Source organism: Mastigoproctus giganteus, chromosome 11 (genome assembly GCF_048544385.1).
Source record: "Mastigoproctus giganteus isolate SK-2022 chromosome 11, ASM4854438v1, whole genome shotgun sequence".
In the NCBI taxonomy this organism is placed as follows: domain Eukaryota; kingdom Metazoa; phylum Arthropoda; class Arachnida; order Uropygi; family Thelyphonidae; genus Mastigoproctus; species Mastigoproctus giganteus.
This window is the reverse complement of record NC_143585.1, coordinates 176,167,443-176,186,880: the sequence shown is the minus strand read 5'-3', so window position 1 is coordinate 176,186,880 and position 19,438 is coordinate 176,167,443. Positions and strand designations below refer to the sequence as shown.

Below are 19,438 nucleotides of genomic sequence, written 5' to 3'. Positions count from 1 at the left end.
TTGTCCTGTTTCTGAAGGAACAAGTCAACCCTCGACTATTTAATAAGGCTGGAAACATCCATTCGAGATGCTTTCCTGGAATGCGAGCACAAGGTGCCAATTTTCTTTGATATTGAAAAAGCGTATGACACGGCTTGGAGATCTGGAATTTTAAAAGTATCTATAATCTTGGTCTTAGGGGTCATCTGCCCTTTTTATTAAACTGTACCTTCCAAGTTCGTGTTGGGTCCTTCTCTCTCTCTCTCTCTCTCTCTCTCTCTCTCTCTCTCTCTCTCTCTCTCTCTCTCTCTCTCTCTCTCTCTCTCTTTTTGCCAAGAAGAGGAAGTCCCACAAGGATCAGTTTTGAGAGTTACACTTTTTGCTATCAAAGTTAATTCTGTTACTGAACAACTTCTTCGAACCATAAACAATGCCCTTTTCATTGATGACTTTACCATCTTTTCACATTAATGTGATATGAGGATCATTTAAAGGCAATTACAACATGCCGTTGACTGAATCAACTCTTGGGTAATGGCTAATGGTTTCAGGTTCTCTCCTCAAAAGACTGTCTGCTTACAGTTTTGTAGCAAATGGAACCTTCACCCTGAACCCGAAATCAAGCTTGAACAAAACATTATTCCAGTAGCACCCAAGACAAGCTTCTTGGGAGCTCATATTTGATAATAAGTTGACATTTCTACCACATATCCATCAACTGCAGACAAAGTGCACAACAGGATTGAACCTCCCATGAGCCATTTCATTCAATAATTGGGGAGCAGACCGCTGCATCTTACTCCACCTATATCATGCACTTGTCCATTCTAAATTAGATTATGGGTCCAAAGTGTATGCATCAGCAAGAAACAGCATACTATGATGGCTAGACCCAGTCCATCATCAATCCATCTGCTTTGCTACTTAAATTATAAGAGGAAACCTCATACCTTTTTAGTAGGACTGTGATTCTCTCAACACTCAATTGCGAATTATTATAATATGAACCTATCTCACGTACATAGTCACAAACAAATCAAATTAAAATAGCTATTAATTAAAATCACCATGCCTTCAATTCTCATATCACGCCAAGCAAATCGGAAAGAGTTACGGAAAGACGGCGGCCACCAACAAAACAAAAAAAACAACCAACAGCACATGCCACCATGAGAATTGAAAAACAATTGTCACAAAAATCTAAAAACCACGAAACAAATAAATATCCATTAATTCACACAACCAATTTAAACTTTAAAACCGTTTTATAACTTCTTTTAAGAGACCAACTTATTCAGTTTGTTAGTGTTCACAAGAAGTACAAAAGTGATTCGCGAATGATATCCCCCCTGTTTTATATAAAATTAACGAAACCTGACACAAGATCATTTATATAGACCAATGTATGAATTACTACTCATACATGCGTGTAAGCATTCATGAGTCCAAAGTATTATAAGGTCTGCATATATTAATACAATCAACATTTAATCTCATTTCTAATGTTTCAGCAATTAATAATTTTAAATATTCCCGCTGTTTATTATAGCTTTGCTACTGGAGCTTTCAGAACATCCCCAGTCCAGAGTTTATACATTGAAGCAGGTGAACTGCCACTGTCCCTGCTACGAAAGCAATTGTCACTAACATATACTTTTATTTTCTAGTCTCTTAAACTGAAATCCCCGCCAGACCACCCTACATGGACATCTGTCTTTGAGCCACTATAGGAAATTCTATAACACCTATCAGACTGACAACCATCCCTTTAATATCTATGTCCAAGACCTCCTCCTCAGAGAGTTTAATATCACAGTAGACAATGTTGCCCATTCACCAAGGCAACCACTTCCACCTTGGCATGCTCGCTTACCATCCTGCAACCTTTCAATTAAAAATTGGGATAAAGCCATCACTCCACCTTTTCTCTACTGACAATTCTATGCTGCCCACTGAGCCGAGTACTCTTACTTCTTGCCCAACTTTACTGATGGCTCGAGGTTAGAGTCATCTGTTGGATCTCCTGCCAACTTCCCAGATAACACTATATCTGGGAGGCTATCCTACAAATTCAGCATATATACAGCTAAATTGTATGCTGTAGAATTAGCCTTGGACCACGTGGATGCAGGGAATAACTTTGGTATTATATACTTGGATCTTAGAAAGGCTTTTGATACTGTTGCACATGGAAGACTGCTGCACAAATTGGAGCAGTGTGGCATTGGAGGCAAATTGCTGCTGTGGATAAAGGGGTGGTTGAGGGGGAGAAGACAGAGAGTGGTAATCAATGGACACTGCTCGTCGTGGACTAATGTTATTAGTGGAGTCCCTCAGGGCTCAGTGTTGGGTCCATTATTGTTTTCTGTATTCATAAATGATATTGATGAGGGTATATCAAGCTTAATGTCGAAGTTTGGAGACGATACAAAGGTAGGCAGGGTTGTCAAGGACACTACTGACACTATGCTGCTGCAACAGGATCTGGAAAGGTTGAGCAGATGGGCTGAGAGGTGGCAAATGAAGTTTAACATTGACAAATGTAAAGTACTATACATGGGAAACAGCAACCCCAGAGCAACGTATCAACTCTGTGCAACTACACTGACAGTGGTAGAGAATGAAAGGGACCTGGGGGTGGTTGTGCAGGCAAATATGAAGTTCTCTGAGCAGTGCAGACGGGCTGCAAGAGTAGCTCATGGTGTATTGTCAATGATATATAGGAATTTTTCTATCAGGGATAAGGAGGTGATTATTCCCTTGAATAAGGCAATGGTCAGGCCACACCTAGAGTACTGTATACAGGTCTGGAGGCCTCATTTCAAGAAGGATGTAGAGCTGCTGGAACGAGTACAGAGAAGGGCAACAAGATTAGTGAATGGAACAAAGGGGTGCTCTTATGAAGAAAGGCTTAAGTTTTGCAAATTACAGTGTCTAGAGACTAGGCACCAGCGAGGTGATCTGATAGAGGTGTATAAAGCCTTGAATGGTTTGAGCATGCTCAATGCTGATGGGATTCTTCCTCTCGCTCAGAATAATCACCTGAGAGGGCATAAATTCAAATTGAGGAAAGACAGATGTAGGATAGACGTGCGGAAATTTGCCTTTAGCCAGCGGGTAGTTGGTTGGTGGAACAGACTTCCATTCCTTGTCGTGGAAGTTGATAGCCTAAATAAGTTTAAGGCTCAGCTGGACAGATATTTTGAATGAACAGAGGGGTGAAGTGGAAGTGGTTTTTTTTTTTTTTTTTTGGCTGATGCTGCATAAGCTTGCTTTCTTGCATCAAATGCCTCTACTAATGCTAATGCTAAAAACCCACAAGTACCAAACTTGTATGGTGTATACCAACCCCTTAAGTATACTGGCAGTCTTTATTTGGGATTAGGTACAATCCTAATCGATCTCTGACCCGGGTCTGGCAGATGCTGTTCATTCTGTTTCTGAGTGTTCATCCAACATCCGTTTCTGCTGGATCCCAAGCCACATTTGGATCAAGGGTAACAAACTGGCTGATGCTGCAACCAGGTCATTGCAACACCACAATACTCATTGCCTATTAGTCCCCTGTGCAAACTACAGGCAGCTAATATACACTAAATTATTACTCTCCCAATGGCAATAATTTAGTATTAGTAATGTCCACATGGTGCAAGGAAGCCTATGGCTTATGCTGCACCAGCCAAAAAAAAAAAAAATAATAATAATAATAACAAAAAATACATAAAATTAAATGATAATAAAAACAAATTAATAATAAGAAGAAAATTTAAAAAATAATAATAATAAAAATTAATAAGAGAAAAGGAAATGGACAAACTATGCATTTCCCTCCTCCCTTAGATAATTATCCAGCTGACATTTGAATTTCCCCAGACTGTCAGCCTCTACCACCCATGTAGGTAACTTATTCCAGCAGTTTATAACTTGCTGGCTAAAATAAAACTTCCTGCAATCCAGTCTAAATAACTCCCCCCCCCCACCCGTAACTTGGAATTATGGCCCCTAGTTCTAGAATCATTTCTAACCGTGAAAATTTTGTCCTTATTCATTTTGCTTATGCCTCTCAGAACCTTAAACACCTCAATCAAGTCTCCTCTGAGGTGCCTAGTTTCGAAGCTCTGAACCCACATTCGAAGGCTTTCTCTTCATATGGACTTCCTTTTGCCAATATCACCAGGTGAGTTACCTCTCTTTGGACCCTTTCAAGAAGAACAATGTCTTTCTTTAGGTGCAGTCCCCAAACTTGAACACAGTATTCCAAGTGTAGTCTAACAATAGCCTTATATAATGGGATTATGACGTCCTTTTCTCTACTAGCGATTGTTCGATAAATCATCAATAGGACACAATGGGCCTTCCTTGCAACCAGTCTACAATGCTTGGAGAACTTCATATCTGACCATATCGTAATACCCAAGTCCCTTTCCTCCACTACTGGCTTTAGTTCAACTCCACAAAGTGTATAAGTTATTTTGGGGTTACTGTTCCCCATATTCAATTCCTTGCACTTTGCTGGATTAAAGCATAGCTGCCATTTTTCTGACCATCTCTGAAGTCTATCTAGGTCACTCTGAAGAAGTTCTGCTTGGCGGTGATCATTAACTACTCTACCAATCTTTACATCATCTGCAAATTTAGACATCACACCCTTTATCCCTTCATCGGTATCATTTATGAAAATGAAAAACAACAATGGTCCTAATACTGATCCTTGGGGAACCCCACTTCTTGTATCAACCTAATCTGAGGAATAACCATTTATCACAACCCTCTGCCTCCTGCCCTGAAGCCACCCTGCTTTCCATCTAAGGATTTTCCCTGTGATTCCTACCTGTTCCAGCTTATAAAGTGCTGAAATCCAAATAAACAACGTCAAAATTATTCCATAAATCCAGCTCTTGGGTGACTCTGTCAAAATAGCTCACCAGATTAGTTAAACATGATTTTACCTTTACAAAACCATGCTGAATATCCGTCAGAATTCCATTTCTATCTAAGTGATCCTGAATTCCATCCTCAATCATAGTCTCTGTGATTTTCCCTACTACTGAAGTTAGACTAACTGGCCGGTAATTTCCAACTTTACTCTTAGAACCACCCTTATGGATGGATAAAAGGATGCAAAAAATAATTTTGATATCATATACTTGGATTTCAGGAAAGCTTTTGACACTGTTGCGCATGGAAGACTACTGTACAAATTGGAGCAGAATGGTATTAAGGGTAAGTTGCTACAATGGATAAAAGGATGGTTAAGTGGGAGAAGACAGAGGGTGGTAATCAATGGGTACTGCTCTTCGTGGACTAATGTTATTAGTGGAGTCCCACAGGGTTCGGTCTTGGGTCCACTGTTGTTTTGTGTATTTATCAATGATATTGATGAAGGTATATCAGGCTTAATGTCGAAGTTTGCAGATGACACAAAGGTTGGCAGGGTTGTTAATGACAGTAATGGCAGTGTGCTACTGCAACAGGATCTAGATAATTTGGACAGATGGGCTAAGAAGTGGCAACTGAAGTTCAACCTTGACAAATGCAAAGTACTGCATATGGGTAGAAGTAACCCCAGAGAAACGTACCAACTGTGTGGTACTACACTTAAGGTGGTAGAAAATGAAAAAGACCTGGGAGTAATTGTGCAGTCAGATATGAAGTTTTCTGAGCAATGCAGACAGGCTGCTAGGGCAGGTCATGGGGTTTTGTCAATGATATATAGGAATTTTGCTAGCAGGGAAAAGGAGGTGATTGTCCCTCTGTATAAGGCAATGGTCAGGCCACGCCTTGAGTACTGCGTACAGGTCTGGAGGCCTCATTTTAGGAAGGATGTAGATTTGCTTGAGCGTGTACAGAGAAGAGCAACACGATTGGTGAGGGGAATGAAAGGATTCTCTTACCAAGAGAGGCTTAAGTTCTGCAAATTGCAGTGGCTGGAGACTAGGCACCTGCGCAGTGATCTGATTGAGGTCTATAAGGCCTTGAATGGGTTGAGTACGCTGAATTCTGATGGAATCCTTCCACTTGTTCAGATTACGAACCTGCGGGGACATAAGTTCAAATTAAGAAAGGACAGATGTAGAATAGATGTGCGGAAATTTGCCTTTAGCCAGCGGGTGGTTAATTGCTGGAACAAACTTCCATCTGTCGTTGTGGAAGTTGACAGGTTAAATAAATTTAAGGAGGAACTGGACAGGCATTTGGAGGGAATGGTGTGTTTTTTTTTTTTTTTTTGGCTGATGCTGCATAAGCTCCTACACTTGCTTTCTTGCATCATGTGCTACTACTACTACTGAAGTTAGACTAACCGGCCGGTAATTTCCAACTTTACTCTTAGAACCACCCTTATGTATTGGAGATACATTGGCACTTTTCCAATCCAACAGAATCACTCCTGAGTCCAGTGATGCTCTCATAATTAACCTCAATGGTTCAATGTACTCACTTGCTGCCTCCCTTAAGATTATAGGGTAAATGCTATCAACCCCAGGAGCCTTACTGACCTGTAGGCTCAAGTTTTTTCATTAAATAAATGTGTGACATTTCAATGTCATTAATTAAATTTTTTCAACTTCACTCCTAGAATTTCTCATTAACATGAAGAGGTTTTCATCCGTAAATATCCATGCAAAGTAACTGTTGAGTTCATCTGCAACTTCAGCTGGGGTATCTAATACTATCCCACGTCCATTACATAAGGGTTCGATCTGGTTTGTCCTTCTCCTCTTTGCATTTATATATGTGAAAAATTCGTTATCCCCCCTCTTTGCTCTCATTGCCAGCGATTTCTCGTAATCTGCCTTTGCCAGCCTAACCTTTTCAGTGACATTATTATAGACCAATTTGTAGCTGTTATATTTTTATTGCTCTGTAACTTTTCCATGCCATCTTCTTCTGCTCAAGCAATTTGGCAACTTCATTATTCATCCAACTTGGATGAATAATGAGTGGAATATTTTTTTAATGGTATATAAACATTCAAGGCTTCTGTAATTAATGTTTTAAAGGATAATTCAATTGTATTCGCTCTGTGAGATATCTGTCTAGTTAATAGAGGCCATGTAGCACCTTAAGGCATTGTAATTTCCTTTCCTGAAATTATAACCCATTCCTTTGCCTTTAACTACTGCTATCTCTCTCTCTCTCTCTCCCTCCCTCCATCGTTCACTGTAGAACTCCATATTCACTTCCTGCTACTGGTTCCTGTATTGTCAGCCCTATTATGTCATCTGGTTCATGGGTGATGATGAGGTCCAGAGTATTCTTTTCTCTAGTACTTTCCCTGACATTTTGATACAAATAACAATCATCTAATTGATTTAAAAATTTTGATCCCAATGTGGAATTTCCTTCCCATTTGCTCCAATCAATTAGAGGCAAATTGAAATCATCCATAATAAGACATTCACACTTACTTGCCCATTCCATTTTGCATGTAGAGGCTCTCATCATAATCTTCACAATCACCTGGCCTGTAGATTACTCCCACTCTCAATTATACCTTTGCTTCCAACTATTTCAAGACGCCTCCGTAGCCAGGTGGGAAGGAGCAGTAGTGCATAGCACACGCTTCTTGATTAGACCGGGGTTCGAGCCCGTCACCACCAAATACAGAGGATGCGGAAAGGTCAGAGAATGACCACTGCACATTCCCAGAGCAATATGGCCTTAGTTGCTAATGCTTCTAAAAACCAAATAACAAACAAACCAACTATTTCACACCATACAGATTCTATACTAGCATGCAAAACGTCTGAATCCAGGAAAGTTTTCATCGTGCTCAGGCTACTTTTGAGCCGGCGCCTCTGTAGCCAGGTGGGAAGGAGCAGCAGTGCATAGCACATGCTTCTTGATTAGACCGGGGTTCGAGCCCGTCACCACCAAATACGGAGGATGCGGAAAGGTCAGGGAATGACCACTGCATATCCTGGAGCAATATGGCCTTAGTTGCTAATGTTCCTAAAATCCAAATAACAAGCTACTTTTGATAAGAAGCATGACCCCACTGACCCTTCTATCTTCCCTGCCTTCCTAAATACATTATACATACCATACTGAAACTCATCATCCCTTATCTCCGGGTGGCACCAAGTTTCCATAAGCCCTATTATGTAAGGGTTACTTGTCCTAACCAGCATTTATTTGTTTTACTTTACTTTATTTACTTATTTTACTTTACCATAGTTTTTTAAATCTTGGCATGGGCAGGTTACAAACAAGCTGTATCAGATAAAGCCTGTAATCCAAAACTGGCAGTCTAGTCTGTGCAGGAACCACATAGAAAAAGTTGATTTAGCTAGCCCCCACATAGGACACAGTCATCTTATACATGCATTTTTGTTGAGGGCAGATGACTCTCCTATATTTGAGAATTGCGACATCTTTTTAACTATTCATCACATTTCAACTGAGTTTTCACGTTTTAGACATGAACATGACTTATATTTTACTGCTTTTAGTCATCTGGCTGAGCCTTATACTCTCAGCCAGATATTGTCTGACAATGGCCATGTGTTTGCTGTTTTTAGCTTTTTAAAATCAGTAAACCTTTTTACTCGCATTTAAAAATTTTCCTTTTTATTGTTACTTCTTTATTGATATATGTTTTATACATTTTATACTTGTTTTATTATATATACCTTGACTTAGTGACCTAATTCATTAGGTCACTGAAAGTTTCACTTTTTTATATGCCTGGTTTTGGGGCATTATAGCCTTAGTTGCTAATGCACCAATAAAACCCAAACAAACAAACATCGAAATTGACATACAGTTCTTCTGTGTTCACATTTTGTATGGTGTGATGAGAAATAAAAAAAAAAAAAAAAACAAAAGTAGCATAGCCATGCCTCCAGTTTTTATTCCACGTATGGGTTGATCATGGCTATTCGGCATAACTTTCCTTACTAACCTGGCACATGTCCTATCAATATAGAATTTATCCCATGTGTACACAAGTACATAAGTATTTGGATGCTTCTAACTTTGTGAGATAGAAAGCATATATTATAATTCGTTCTCTGAATCAAAAGGGGCTCTACATCTTTTATTTTCTTTCTTTTTTGGTTATAATGTGTTTCTAGTCCCTTAAAATAGCTTAAGAAAAATAATGTTATGCGTCTTTCATTGTCGATCGTTCACGTTGTCATATGTTTTTAATATTAATAATGGATAAAAGAAAAAGGCTAGAAGCCAGGATTTTGCTCGATTTCCAGGAGGATATTTTACTCTAGTGCAGTGTTTCCCACAGTGTGGTACATGTATTGCCAGCAGTACATGAAAGGGTTTTAAAGGATACACAGCAAAACTTATTTTACTTTATCACAGTTTTTTAAATTGCAGAAAACAATTCAATAAAATTTAGTATAGTGGTTTCTGCTTTAGGAATCACTGGTTATTTTAATCAGCTGCTTTATAAAATCAAAACTTGAAACCCGAACCTGCAGTTTGTAAAACTCTTATTACAATCGCAATTTTGGTTTATTGAACCATAAAAGATGATAGAGTATAATCCATGGTTTTCTGGGTTTTCTTTTCTTCCCCCACCCTCTTTTCATCTAATTGGCATTAGCATTAGTAGTGACATATGATGCATGAAAGCAAGCTTATACAGCATCAGCAAAAAAAAAAAGTGGGGGGGGAACCATTTCCCATCCACCTCCTCATCTACTCCAAAAGTTTGTCCAGTTCTTGCTTGAATTTATTTAAGCTGATTTTATTGAATTGCATTCTTAAAGTGATCCGGTATATGCACGTTATGTCACTGTGTGTGTTTGTTTTTTTACATGTAGTAACCCCATAAAGTACAAGCAGAAATATATGATCTGAATTTTAATTCTATGTGCCAACTTCATATAATGCGGCCCTTACCATGATCAAGTTACCTAGTGCACATGTATAATAAAAAATAATGCTGCTGGCCTTGGCCCTAGGTGCCAAGCAGTTTTGTGATCAAGTGTCTTTGCCAGTAAATTTGCACACTTTCTTGGTAAAATAAAATCGTTTCCCTTGTTTTCAGCATTACATTAGCACTCAATTAATTAATTAATTCAGTAAAGAAAACACTTTACTAGATCAGAAGGAAAAGAAACCTTTTTTCTTCTCTTTTTAGTTTTATTACTAACCCACTACAGCTTGGTCACAAAGGTGGCACTGCTCCTGCCTCCGTAGCCAGGTGGGAAGGAGCAGCAGTGCGTAGTACACGCTTCTTGATTACACCGGGGTTCGAGCCCATTACCACCAAATACGGAGGATGCGGAAAGGTCACGAAATGACCACCGCATATCCCGGAGCAATATGGCCTTAGTTGCTAATGCTCTTAAAAATCAAATAACAACAAATAACAACAGCTCCTGCTCCACGTGGCGGCGCTGGTAACCTGGAGGGAAAAGCTCTCCCTTCCAGGGCAAAATGAAGCAAACAGTTCCTAAAACCCAGAAATCCACTGGGTGTGTATAGATGAGAGACCCCTACAGGGCGAAAACAGATGGAGACTGATTTTGTTGCAGCTAAACGTCAAAAGACTGACGTAGCCAGAATCAGAACTCTATCATTTCTTATTATACACTTGACTCAAGAACAACCTATTGGCAAACTATTGCCGTTTCTAGTGCAAAAATGCTTAGAAAGTATAATAGGTACACCCAAGAGAGTTTGTCGATTAAGAATGGGAAAGTTGCTGGTTGAAGTTGCCACTGCTCGACAATCTGAGCAACTACTGAAACTAAAAACATTTGGTGGAACTTCTGTTACAATTTCACCACACGTTTCCCTGAACAGATCAAGAGGTGTCATCATCGAATGGGACCTCATGAACGTGTCAGATGAAGAACTAAAACAGGAACTACAAGACCAAGGAGTCATCAGTGTCGGAAGAATAATGACAAAGAAGGATGGCATACTTGTTCCTACTCGGAACATTATACTCACTTTTGATAACCCTAAACCACCAACAGCAATCAAAGCAGGTTATCTTAATTGCCATGTTAGAGCATACATTCTAAACCCCTTACACTGCTACAAGTGCCAGAAGTTTGGGCACTCACAGTCTGCAGAGGTGCAGCTGCCTGTGCTGCATGCAGATCCACTGAGCACTCGAATACTGATTGCACAGCAACAACTCCAAGTTGTCCTAACTGCAAAGAAGCCCATCCAGTGTTTTCCAAGGAGTGTCCCGTCTGGAAATGGAAAAAAAATGTACAGCAGTACAAAATTGAGCACAATGTCACTTACCAATAGGCCAAAAAGTCCTTTCCAGCCCTGAATGCTAATAAACTAACCTATGCTCAAGTAACCAAAAAACATATCAATTGCAACCCAAACAGTGGTAACCATACCACCAAATGAATCCCTGTCTGATTGGGCAAGGTCAGTATTGGCCACCATTCCACCAAACCAAACAGCAAGCAAAAAAAAGTAAAGCTATAAATATGCCAATTACCATACAACCAGATGCCACCGCACAGCCAAACATAACAGTACCCACTTCTGATGCCAACTAAGCAAACAGGATGGACTTAGACTTAGCTCACAATGAGATGAACAGGCATTAGAAATATTCACTAACATGGATGTGGACATGGGAAAATCCTCCTTTCCGAAGAAAGGAAAGGGAAACCTGAACGAAACAAACCTTTAGCGCCTCGAAATCAAATCAAGGATTCTACTAAACCCAGATAATGCTTACATTTCTGCAGTGGAATTGTGGAGGATATCGCAGCAATTTAAACAACATACAAGATCTCCTCACAAATATGATCCTATCACCCTCTGCCTACAGGAAACCAATCTAACACCACATATAACTGTTTCTCTCCAGAACTACATAATTCATCGGCAAGACCGTGTTGTAAACAACCTTAGTAATCTGGCATGTGGAGGTGTAGCATTGATAATCAACACTCAAATACCCTCCAAATCCCGTTAAAAACAAACCTTGAGGCAGTTGCAGTACGAGTCAACATTAATTTTGACTTGACTAGTCTCGCTATACTTGTCCCCTAATCAAAATATAAGGTATACTGACCTAGAAGAACTAGTGGTACAACTTCCTCAACCCTACTTCATCCTAGGGGACCTCAATAGTCATCATCCGTTATAGGGAAATCAAAACCTGGACAAACGTGGACAAATTATAGAGAAATTACTTGACCAGCACAATCTGATTACTCTCAATAATGGCATACACACTTATACGCATTTATTTACAGGATCTACTTCAGCTATTGATGTCTCTCTGTGCTCAGCATCCATATATCCTCTATTTAGATGGACTATTCATAGCTGTTTGTTTGTTTGTTATTTGGTTTTAGGAGCATTATCAACTAAGGCCATATTGCTCCAGGAATATGCGGTGGTCATTCCCTTGACTTTTCCGCATCCTCCGTATTTGGTGGTGATGGGCTCGAACCCCAGTCTAATCAAGAAGCGTGTGCTATGCACTGCTGCTCCTTCCCACCGGCTACGGAGGTGCCTATTCATAGCAATCCAATGGGTAGCAACCATTACCCAGTGATATGCTGGATTGATAAAAACATCCCCCACTTTTCAAACAGAACTGTTAAATGGAACATTTTTTCAAAGCAAAATGGGACATATACAAGCAACTAGCAATAATGGAAGAAAAGCAGGTCCAGCAAACATTTGTAAACTTGGCCACAGAATATATATATCTAACCAAATATTACAGGCAGCTGACCAAGCGATTCCAAAGCAGTCCATCAAAATATCAGCACGTTCAAAATTGTGGTGGAATAATGAATGCAACATGGCAAAAAAGAAAAGAACAGAGCATGGAACATCTTCAGAAAGTTTCCAACAACTGAAAATCTCATCCGCTTTAAACAGGCTCGGGCAAAAGCAAAACGTATTAGGCAGACTAGCAAAAGAGAAGCATGGAGATGTTTTGCCTCCACAATTACAAGAACTACGCAAACGATATGAGCAAAAATACGATGCATGTACTCAAAACATCCAAACATCACCCTTCCCATACTAACTATAAATGGTTGTGATGTTACAACACCAGTGGAGATTGCGAATGCATTTGGCAAATCATTCATGAGAATCTCAGCCATGACATCTTACACACCTCTTTTCCAGGTATGCAAAGCACAGGCTCAGAAACATTTTCATCAGTTTCGAATCAGCGTCTAGTGCTGCATACAATCTCCCATTCACAATATCTGAATTATGCCATGCTTTAGCCACCACTAAACTCAGTGCAGCAGGACCAGATGGAATATATTACATCATGATAGCACAACTTACTGAACCCGCCCTTAAGACACTGTTACTGCTTTATAACAGAATTTTCAAAGAGAATACCTTCCCAGACAAATGGCACCATGCTTGTGTTCTGGCTTTTTCGGAACCAGGAAAAGACCCTACAGATCCACAGTATTACCGACCCAATGCAATCACCAGCTGTATGAGCAAGGTCTTGGAAAAAATGATCAGTGCCTGCCTGACCTGGTTTCTAGACCAAAACAACCTTCTTAACCCAATACAGTGCGGTTTCGATGAAGGCAGATCCACTCTTGACTTACTCATCAGGGCAGAAATAAACATCCGTGATGCTTTTGTATGGAAAGAACACAATGTCATGGTTCTCTTTGACATAGAAAAAGCATCTGACACAGCTTGGTGGTATGGTGGTATGGATCTAGGACTATGCAGACACCTGCCAAAATTTATCAGAAACTTCCTCCATCATCGCTCATTTCAAGTTAGAGTCAACAACCAGTTATCTTCCAGTTTTATCCAGGAAGAAGGGGTCCTACAAGTTTCAGTACTAAGTGCCACCCTATTTAACATAACAATGAACTCCATAACACAGGATCTGCCACAGACAGTGTCCACTTCTCTATATGCCGATGACTTCAGTATCTCCTGCCATTCACCTAATATGCGAATGGTACAAAGACAGTTGCAAGGTGCCACCAACAAAGTTGTAAAATGGTCCCAAAACAATGGTTTCTGCCTCTCACCACAAAAGACTGTCGGGATACACTTCTGTAGGAAGCGTAACCTACATCCAGACCCAGAACTTCATCTAGAAAATCAAATGATCCCAGTGGTTTGCAGTGTCCGATTTCTTGGTGTGATTCTAGACCAAAAACTTACCTTCCTCGAACATATAAAAGAGCTCCGGATTACTTGCCTTAAGAAGGTAAACATCTTAAGAGTACTATCTGGCACAACAGGGGGAGCCGACCATTACATGCTACTGCATTTGTATCATGCATTAATATGGTCACGTCTAGACTATGGCTCTGTGGTCTACAACTTTGCTAGCCCAAGTGTCTTATATTGGCTTGATCCCAATATAAGATCCCGTACATCACAGTTCTCTCCGGCTTGCACTAGGGGCATTCCGTACATTGCCAGTCCTGAGCTTATATGCTGAAGCAACTGAAACCTCTTTACATCTATGCAGAGAAATGCTTCTGTTAAACTATGCAGCAAAGGTTAAAGGGCAACTAGACAACCCTACGTGGAATGGACTTTTCTCACCCAAATGGGAGAACCTTTACAGAGCCTATCCATCTAAAAACCCATCAACAGGGATATGCCTGCATTCCCTGTTGATGGGTTATATACATGATACAGCCTACTACTTCTCAGACAGCTCCACCTTGGATGTATCACGTACCGCTATGTGAGCTATCACTCGCATTGTTGGGAAAACACACCTTATCCCAACAGAACATACTGCAAATTCATTCCGCATTGAGAACCCAGCACGCAGAGTACACGCCAATCTACACTGACGGATCTAAAACTGACACCCATGTTGGTGCAGCAGCAGTTTTCCCAACCTTACCATAGCCAAGAAACTCCCCATTGAATGCAGCAGCTACACTGCAGACCTCTGTGCTAACTTCATAGCGTTAAATTTCACATTATCAACAAATATATTGAACAGTATGATATATACAGACCCCATTAGTGCTATCCAAGTTATAAAGCAGAATAAAAATCATGATAATTGATAATCATATCATTGATAATCATGATAAAAGATGATATCTGCTTGACGTTGTAGAGCGGATATCATCTTTTAAGGGCACAAAAGGTGATATAGTTGGCACTAATGATATTAAGAGTAGGAGACCGGAAGAATTACTTAACAAGTACAGGTCACTGATGGAAAAAAGCCGTGAATTAGGGTTGAATTTGAAAGTGTCTGCAATTCTGCCCAGACACGATAGGAGGGAGTATATGATGAGAGCCCTGTCGATCAATTCGGCCCTGGAAAGATTGTGCAGGCTCAAGGGGTAGAATTTTTTTCAGCCTGGTCTGTACTTGTTAACAGGAGAGACTGCTTCTTCAGGGAGGGGATACACTTAAATAGAAAGGGTGCAAGAATGTTTGCTGATGCTATCGAGGCAGTGTTAGGTGGGTCGGAAAACTGCTAGATTGGGGGGATACAAGGATTAATAGATTAACAGTAGCCACTGGCAGAGGAGAAAGTGATTCTTGCACTGCTTCTATTGGAATGAGCAGCAGCCTGGAAAATAAGATGCAGGATATTACAGAGACTGCTGGGAATCATGGGGGTACAAGTAAACACATGGGTTGTGTTAGGGTGGCTAAGAGGAAGAGCAGGTGCATGTATACTTGCGTGTACACCAAAGCTAGGAGTTTAGTAAATAAATTTGATGAATTTGAGTTATTGCTCAAAACATCAAAGGCAGATATTGTTGGGATTTCAGAGACGTGTTGTCACACAAACATAAGGAATATTGGCGCCTACGTAGCCAGGTGGGAAGGAGCAGCAGTGCGTAGTACACGCTTCTTGATTAGACCGGGTTTCGAGCCTGTCACCACCAAATACGGAGGATGCGGAAAGGTCAGGGAATGACCACCGCATATCCCTGAGCAATATGGCCTTAGTTGCTAATGCTCCTAAAAATCAAATAACAACAACAACATAAGGAATGCAGAACTGGAATTTGGGGAGTACAATGTCTACAGAAAGGATAGACAGGATAGGAAGGGAGGAGGGGTTATGCTATTAGTTAAGAAACACATAAAATCCAAGGAAGTGAAGCCAGTCGACATCACTGGACAGTGCAGTGTCGAGTCAGTTTGGTGTGACATAAGCATTGGGTGATCAAAATTGAGAGTAGGAGTGTGCTATAGGCCTAATGACTCTGATGAGTATAATAAGAAACTGTACAGAGAAATAGAGTGGGCCAGTAAATCAGAGAGTCTTATAATGGGGGATTTTAATTTCCCAGATATTGACTGGAATTTGGGGGCTGGTCACTCACACACTAGCAAGGCTTTTGTGGATTTATTGGATGATTGTTTTCTACGTCAGCATGTTCGGGAGGCAACTAGAGGGAGTAATACTCTTGATTTGATTATCAGTAGTGATTCTTCATGCATTAAGAATCTGCAGATAAATGAACCACTAGGTGGCAGTGATCACAGTGTTCTGAAGTGGGAGTTACTCAAAGAGGTAACTACCATTAGGGGTAAAGGGAAGGGGTATTGCTTTCGTAAAGGCGACTACTATGGACTGACACAGTATTTAAATTCTATACAGTGGGATCAACTGATGATGTTACCAACAGCAAATTCAAAATGGGAAGCATTCAAAGAACTTATCTTGCAAGCTACTAGGCTTTACATACCAACTAAGAAATATTGTTCAAGGTTTAGGCCTAAATGGATGTCAGATGAAATAATGAGGAATATGGCATCAATGAAAAATGCATGGGATACATACAAATTAACACGTGACACAGAAGCCTATGATAGATCTGTAACCAAGTTACAAAGAAGGTTAGGCAGGCCAAGGCAGATTACGAGAGATCCTTGGCAAGGGATGCGAAGAAAAACAGCAAAGAGTTCTTTACTTAAGTAAACTCTAGAAGGAAGGGGATGAATCAGATTGGTCCACTTGGTATCGATGGGTCAACTGTTGATGACCCTGCTCAGGTAGCTAACAAACTAAATGAATATTTTGCATCGACATTCACACATGAGGAGTTATTCAGTGAGGGGAATGCCAGAGGTGTATTCAACTCTAGCAGTAAGCTAGAGAATCTTGTAATAACTGAGAGTAAAGTGGAGGAGAAATTGTTGAAGATAAACACAAGAAAGGCACCTGGGGTGGATGGGATCTATCCAGTTATATTAAAGGAGGCAGCAAAGGAAGTAAGCAAACCCTTAGCCATAATTATGAGAGCTTCCTTGGACTCAGGGAAGGTACCCATGGACTGGAGATGTGCAAATGTGACCCCAATTCACAAGGGAGGATCAAAGGCTGACACAAGTAATTATAGACCTGTGAGTTTAACTTCTGTTCCAGGAAATTTAATGGAGGCACTGGTTAAAGAAGCACTGCAGGATCATCTAGACAAGACTTCAGTTATAGCTCGGACACAGCATGGTTTTGTTAAGGGGAAGTCTTGCCTGACCAATTTGATTGGATACTATGATGCAGTCACAAAAGAACTGGATGCAGGGAATAACTTTGATATTATATACTTGTATCTTAGAAAGGCTTTTGATACTGTTGCACATGGAAGACTGCTGCACAAATTGGAGCAGTGTGGCATTGGAGGCAAATGGCTGCTATGGATAAAGGGGTGGTTGAGGGGGAGAAGACAGAGAGTGGTAATCAATGGACACTGCTCATCGTGGACTAATGTTATTAGTGGAGTCCCTCAGGGTTCAATATTGGGTCCTTTATTGTTCTTTGTATTTATAAATGATATTGATGATGGTATATCAAGCTTAATGTCCAAGTTTGCAGATGATACGAAGGTTGGCAGGGTTGTTAAGGACACTACTGACACTATGCTGCTGCAACAGGATCTGGAAAGGTTGAGCAGATGGGCTGAGAGGTGGCAAATGAAGTTTAACATTGACAAATGTAAAGTACTACATATGGGAAACAGCAACCCCAGAGCAACATATCAACTCTGTGGTACTACACTGACAGTGGTAGAGAATGAAAGGACCTGGGGGTGGTTGTGCAAGCAGATATGAAGTTCTCTGAGCAGTGCAGACGGGCTGCAAGAGTAGCTCATGGTGTATTGTCAATGATATATAGGAATTTTTCTAGCAGGGATAAGGAGGTGATTATTCCCTTGTATAAGGCAATGGTCAGGCCACACCTAGAGTACTGTATACAGGCCTGGAGGCCTCATTTCAAGAAGGATGTAGAGCTGCTGGAACGAGTACAGAGAAGAGCAACAAGATTAGTGAATGGAACAAAGGGGTGCTCTTACGAAGAAAGGCTTAAGTTTTGTGAATTACAGTGTCTGGAGACTAGGCACCAGCGAGGTGATCTGATAGAGGTGTACAAAGCTTTGAATGGTTTGAGCATGCTCAATGCTGATGGGATTCTTCCTCTTGCTCAGAATAATCACCTGAGAGGGCATAAGTTCAAATTGAGGAAAGACAGATGTAGGATAGATGTGCGGAAATTTGCCTTTAGCCAGCGGGTGGTTGGTAGGTGGAACAGACTTCCATCCCTTGTCGTGGAAGTTGATAGCCTAAATAAGTTTAAGGCTCAGCTGGACAGGTATTTCGAACGAACAGAGGGGTGAAGTGGAAGTGGTTATTTTTTATTTATTTATTTTACTTTATTTTTTTTTTTGGCCAATGCTGCATAAGCTTGCTTTCTTGCATCAAATGCCTCTACTAATGCTAATGCTAATAACCCCTTACTCGTACAGATTTGGAATACCATGATTAAGCTAAATAGGAAGAAACAAAAAGTCATCTTTTGTTGGATCCCTGGTCATGTGAGAATTTCTGGAAATGAATGTGCTGATCTAGCTGTGAAAACTGCTGCAGATCCTATAGATAAATTGTTTAGTATACCGATCACAGACTACAAGTCAATTATAAAGAAGCAGTGTCTTGAAAAATGGCAACACATCTGGCAAAGTCAAGTTGGGAACAAACTACTCCATACAAAGAAACATCTCCAACCTTGGAAATCTAGTATTTGTGAAAACAGGCATGAAGGGGTTGTATTAGCCCCACTACGAATAGGGCATACACATCTGACACATCTTTATCTTCTTGCAGGTACTGATCCACCACTGTGTACAAATTGCAACACTCAGCTCACTGTTCAACATGTACTCATTGATTGACCCAAATACAATAGTGACCGACAAGCTATGTTTACCTTTTTTTCCAGGACGAATGCTTCTTTCAGTATTGCTGACCTCCTGGCAGATACCTCACACGTGATTAAAATTTTTTTCATTCCTTAAACAGATACAACTTTACAACGCAGTGTGAACTTCAACATTTATATACATAAACTGTGTATTTAACATCACCATAGTTAGGCACATTATGGCCTTGCTGTCCTTGTGCCATAAAGCCCTTAAACAAACAAAAAAAAAAAGAAGCTGATGGTCTTCATGGAATCTATTATGCCATGATATATCATTTGAGTGAAGAGTCCCAATCTGTTCTTATAAAACTG

The 19,438-nt window shown here is 40.3% G+C and overlaps 1 protein-coding gene across 1 annotated transcript in view; it reads left to right on the top strand.

The window, feature by feature from the left end:
• Nucleotides 1–19,438, top strand: part of LOC150078586 (voltage-dependent calcium channel subunit alpha-2/delta-3-like) — a 713,185-nt gene that overhangs the window by 672,745 nt on the left and 21,002 nt on the right. The gene's annotated exons all lie outside the window — the stretch shown is intronic.